The sequence below is a fragment of the Myotis nattereri genome (assembly GCF_964212035.1).
Source record: "Myotis nattereri genome assembly, chromosome: 3".
Classification (NCBI taxonomy): Eukaryota; Metazoa; Chordata; class Mammalia; order Chiroptera; family Vespertilionidae; genus Myotis; species Myotis nattereri.
Window position 1 is genome coordinate 61,548,175 of NC_138077.1, and position 6,005 is coordinate 61,554,179.

Consider the following 6,005-nt stretch of genomic DNA (forward strand, 5'->3'; position numbering starts at 1 on the left):
GTCTTTGGGGCATCTGTATACTATTATAAATCATCCTTGTTTTTACCAAGTAATTGCCAGTCTCACTTCAGGAAGATCAATATTTAAGAAAGATATACCCATGCTTCTAGATTCTCTTTGTTTACTATAATCACCCAAGGCTTACGATGCATTTTACCTAATATCACAGAAGCAATTAAGCTCTCCTTACCTAGATTTACATAATCAAGTCAGCTTCCCATATCTCCACTTATCCTCTAGCATGCTTAGTTCCCTGTTAAACCATATTTCTGTGTACTTTTTGACTAGTCAATGGGACGGTGAAACAAAGGGAAGGATGTGAGTTGGCTACAGTTCTTGGAGGAATCTGGATGGATGCTAAAGAGGACTAAGCAGGGTGCGGAGGTCAGGGAGCAACAGTGTGTCTGGTTTCCTTTCATAGCACTGTGAGCGTGTTTGTCTTCAGCTCATGACCTTTGAGTAGGGCTATATCAATTAGCACTTTTGCATACCACCTGCTCTGTATTATTGTCTCCCTTCTCTGATCTCCTAAAGGATTAATGACTTTGCAAATAAAGTTACAGTTTGTGTTTTGTATTTTTTATCCTATTATATAAAAACCCTGGGTCCGTCATGACCAGAGGCTCGACCAACCGGAAGTCAGTCCTGCAGTCAGTGTTGGGTTGCCATGATGACCCAGCACTGACTGCTGGGGGGCTGCGAATCAGGTCCAGAGAGAGGCCTGAAGAGAGAAGCAGGGTCTTATCCATAGCCTGTGTGGCAGCTGTTGATCAGCACTTGCCTCTCTCTTTCTCTCCATCGGGCCAGCAGCCACCACTCCATTTCTCTCCAGGCTTCCACCCGGACTGCTGATCAACCCTGTCTTTCCAATCAAGCCCCGTTGATAGGCCCAGAGATGCTGACTGGAAAAGAAACCAACCAATCAGAACCAAATCTGGGTGAAGTGTGAGGAGCTAAAAGCTGCCTAGGAGGCAGAGCTTTTGATGCTGACTGGCATAGAAACTGACCAATCAGAACCAAATTGGCCAGCAGAAGAGGGCAGTTGGGGGCAAGATTGGGCCCGCAGGGGAGGGCAGTTAGGTGTGATCAGGAAGGCAGAGGCAATTAGGGGCAATCAGGCTGGCAGGGGAGGGCAGTTGGGGGCAACCAGGCTGGTAGGGGAGGGTAGTTAGGGACAAGATCAGGCCGGCAGGGGAGGGCTATTGGGGCAAGATCAGGCTGTCAGGGGAGGGCAGTTGGGGGCAACCAGGCCAGCAGGGGAGGGTAGTTGGGGACAAGATCAGGCCAGCAGGGGAGGGCAGCTGGGGGCAACCAGGCTGGCAGGGAAGGAGAGTTGGGGGAGAGATCAGGCTGGCAGGGGAGGGCAGTTAGGGGTGATCAGGCAGGCAGGCAGGCAGAGAGGTTAGGGGCAATCAGGAAGGCAGGTAGAGGCAGTTAAGTGTGAATAGGCAGGCAGGCAGGCATGTGAGTGGTTAGGAGCTAGTGGTCCCAGATTGTGAGAGGGATATCTGACTGCAGGTTTAGGCCTGATCCCTGTGGGGTCCTCGATTGGAGAGGGTGCAGGCTGGGCTGAGGGAACCCTCCCTCTGTGCACAAATTTCGTGCACCGGGCCACTAGTTAATATATATTTACCTAATCTCTTCAGCTAGATGTGTATTTTCCATAAGAGCACACCATTCATTGTCAGAGTCATGTCTCAAATGTATTATGTGCCTCTAACAACATCTAATACAATTTCAGATATAAATATAAAATTGCCAAGACTGTAAAATGGATAAGGATTTAAATAGGGTAAACAAATAAATATTTTATGCAGGGTAATTTTCTGGAATGCAGTGAAAACATTGCCCTTTGCAGCTATAAAAATGTGCTCCAGGGATTTAGAGAATGAGTTCCAACTTAGGAATGGGTGTTATCTAGAGAGATTCATACAGAAGGCCTTGAAAGATGAGTATGATTTAATGGGTGGGAAAGAGAAGGTACACTCTATGCTGAGGAAATACTTACAGCTTTTATTTTTCTACAAAGTGTTTTCTTTTTAAAAATATATGTTTTATTGATTTTTTACAGAGTGGAAGGGAGAAGATGAGAGTTAGAAACCTCGATGAGAGAGAAGCATCGATCAGCTGCCTCCTGCATACCCCCTACTGGGGATGTACCTGCAACCAAGGTACATTTCCTTGACCGGAATTGAACCTGGGACCCTTCAGTTCGCAGGCAGATGCTCTAGCCACTGATCCAAACCGGTTAAAGCTCTACAAAGTGTTTTCAATGGAAAACTAGTTTTAATGAATATTATTAGTAATTTACATGGAATGATTTTTGTGTACAAATATGTCCAGAGAATGCTGAGCTAAAAGATAGTTCTTATTATATATATTATAAGATTTCACCATTATTTCCTATTATGATAAGTATTATAACTCTTTAGAACCAGCATAAAGCATTTTCATAATTTATTTTGTTTTAGAACTATCATTTCTGAAAGTATCCGAACAATCATGTTCCCAGAAACACGGTTTGGGAAATGCTGAGCTGGAGGAAAGACTCAGAGACATGAACATGTGTGGGACTTTCTGTGAACTGTCCAGTAGCTTGTGATGAACAATTTGTAGTAAAATCCTGTGGCAATAACAATAGGAAAGTACTGATGTAATTATAGGTGGAAACATAGTAAAAGGCTTAATTTTAATCTTCCTCCCTAGGTTATAGAGGTACTAAAGGTTTTGAGGATCAGTGTAAGATTATCCAATGAAGAAGATAATTCTGCTTTAAATGTGAAGAATGCATTGCAGAAACCAAACATGTATGACACTAACACCTGTCAGGAGACTCCCATAGAAGTACAGTGAGGATACTCACTAACACTAAGGCAGCAAGTGTGGCAAGGAAAGACAGATAGGAAACACGAAAATAGAATGGACAGAAATATAAAGATTGTTCACCTTTAGGAAAACTATTCATCAGATTCAGCGCATTAATAGATTAAGGAGAAAAATCTGCAATCATCTTGACTATATCAGCAATTATTATGTAAAATTCAACACTTTTTTTTTCTGTTTTAAAACAAAGACAAACACAATCTCATAGTAAATGTGGGACAGAAGTAAACATTCTTAGGCTTGGTAAAGAGAATTCACCAGAAGCCTGTAGCAAACAGGCTAGTTTATGGTTTTACATTAGAGCCATTTTTATTACAGTCAGGATTTATTGGAGGTTTTTGCCTATGAATAAGATAAGAAAAGGATTAAAAGGAATAAGAACTGTGAAATAAAGGTATATTTAATTGTGGGTGGTGTGTTCTATAAAGAAAACCTCCCAGATATTTAGACATATTATGAGAATTACAGCATGACAAATTGTCACTGTCTAAATGCTATTCCAAATTTTTGTAGCATGACTTTACTGGATACCAGAAGCTAGAAATCATAAAATTATATTTACCAAACCCACTTTCAGCTCATGTGCTCCGGCTTCTACAAGCACACACTCATAAGAGATACTTCGAACTGAAAATGAGGCCCAAAGCATGCTTCTGTTGTTCTTGCTGGCAGTGAGTGTTGGAAAAACATTTGGTTCCTAGGGTGGTGGTAACAGTTCCCAATGCTTGGACCCTCCCTTATTTGTAGCTGCTGAGAGGTTTCCATCGTGGAGGTTGAGGTCAACAGCTTTGGATGAGCTGCTTGATGCCTGGTTGTGGCTGAGCTGTTGTCTTGGAGTCAGCCCTTGGACAGTGACTTTTTGATTCTCCAACATTCAATTTCTGGCAGAGACATTGGCTCCCTTGGCAGGCTAGTTTAAAATGCCCTTCTGGGTGTCACTCCTGGAAGCTCAGCCTAGAGCTCATTTGGCCCTTTCTATAATTTTGTAAACAATCTATTTTCTATATTAAATCATTTTCTTTGGGAGAGCAAACTGGAGTGGTAGCTATCATTTGTAAGCCCCTGACTGATATGGTTAATTGCCTGATATAAGATTAATACAATCCAGTTTTTATTTCTACAAAAGAGCAAATACGTGGTTTATAAATAAATTTTTATATGCCCATGTACAGCAGCAACAAAATAATGGTACATGACCTTTACAAAGAAAATTACAAAAGCTTACTTAAACACATTACAGAAAATAGAAAACACAGAAAACATATGGTACACATGGGTATAGGAAGATCTAATATTATAAAAATGTCAATTCCCTTCAAATGGAAATAAAGTTTCAGTGAAATTCCTCCAAAAATCCCAGCAGGTGTTTTATGTGTGCACATGTGGAACTTGATAGTCTTATTCAAAAATTTGAAATAAAGTAGAGAGCCAAAATAGCTTAAACCAATTTATATTGACAACTAATGAGTGACAATGACAACATATTGACTTAATTATTGGCTCTTTGGAGTAAATCATGATCTCATTAGATTAAGTCCCCGACTTTCTTTAAGAAAATCCCCTATTAGTGTCTACACAAAATTCCTAAAACCTAGTGAAATTTACATTTCTATAATTTGAGTATTCCAATTTTCGAACATGATATATCCCTAATATTGCTTCCTCAGTTCTCTCAATCATATTAGTTTTGTGAGTCCTATACATTTTTCATTAGATATATTAATCAATGTTTGCTGTTTTGATGATATTACATGGTATTATATGTTAAGTTTCACTTTCCAACTCTGTTGGTGCTGAATATCCAAAAACAATACATTCACTTGGTGTCCTACCACCTCAAAAAATGCATTTTTTAGTTCTTATAATTAATGTGTTTATTAATTTGGATTTTTTATGTATAGGGTAATGTCATAAATATCATCTGAGAATGACACTTTTTCATTCTTCATAATCCTTGTGGCTTTATTTCTTTATTGTGCCTTATTGCATAAGTAAAACCTCCTACATAATATTAAATAGAAGGAATGATGTTGGGAATCCCTATTTCAATTTTGGGGGAAGTTTTTAATTTCACTGACTTGGTGTTTGCTACAGAGATTTTGTAGATATGTTTTAGACATTTTTTGTAGATATTTTGTAGATAAGTGAAATGCCATTCCTAACTTGCTTAGAATTGTACCATGGATAGATTTAAATTTTCAGAATATTTCCATTTTCTATAAATATGATACTGTGTTTTTTTCTTCATTATTCTATTAATATGCTGTCTCAGTTCTTTTGGGCTACTATAACAAGAATGCCATTGACTGGATGGCTTAAACAATAAATGTTCATTTCTCACAGTTCTGGAGGCTGAGAAGTCGAAGATCAAGGTGCCTGCAGATTCTGTGTCCAATAAAGGTGTGTTTCCTGGTTAAGATTAATGTCTTATGTGTCTTTACATGACAGAAAGAGCAAAGGAGCTCTCTGGTGTTTCCTTTATAGGAACACTAATTCCACTCTCATGACCTAATCACCTCCCAAACTCCCCGCCTGCATGTCCTCACACTGCGGGTTAAGGTATCAACATATGAATTTTGGGGAGACACAGACATTTAGTCCATAGCATGTAGTAAGTTGCATAAATTGATTTTCAAATATTAATCCAAACTTATTTTTCTGGAATAAATACAACTTGATATTGATATATTATCTCTTAAAATATTTTGCTAGACTTAGTTAGATAATATGTTGTTTAGAATTTGTGCATCTGTGTTCATAATTGAAATTGGCCCATAATTGTTTTATGGCTTTTTAAAAGTTTTGGTATCTAGGTTTTCTGGCCTCATAAAATGAGTTATTATTCATTTTTTCTATTATCTGTCAATGTTCTGTTTGGTGTTGCTTCCAATTTAAATGTTTGCTGAAATTTACCAGGAAAGACATATGAGCATAGAATTTTTATGGATATGGTTTTAATTACACATTCAATTTTTAATAGTTATATGAAAACTTGGACTCATTTCTTCTTGTGTCATTGTTGGTAACTTGTTTATCTCCAAGGAAATTTTTAAAATTTTAATTTGTTTATGTAAATTTGTTCATGAGATCCTTTTATTGTCTTTTTAAAAAGCTAGTTGTTA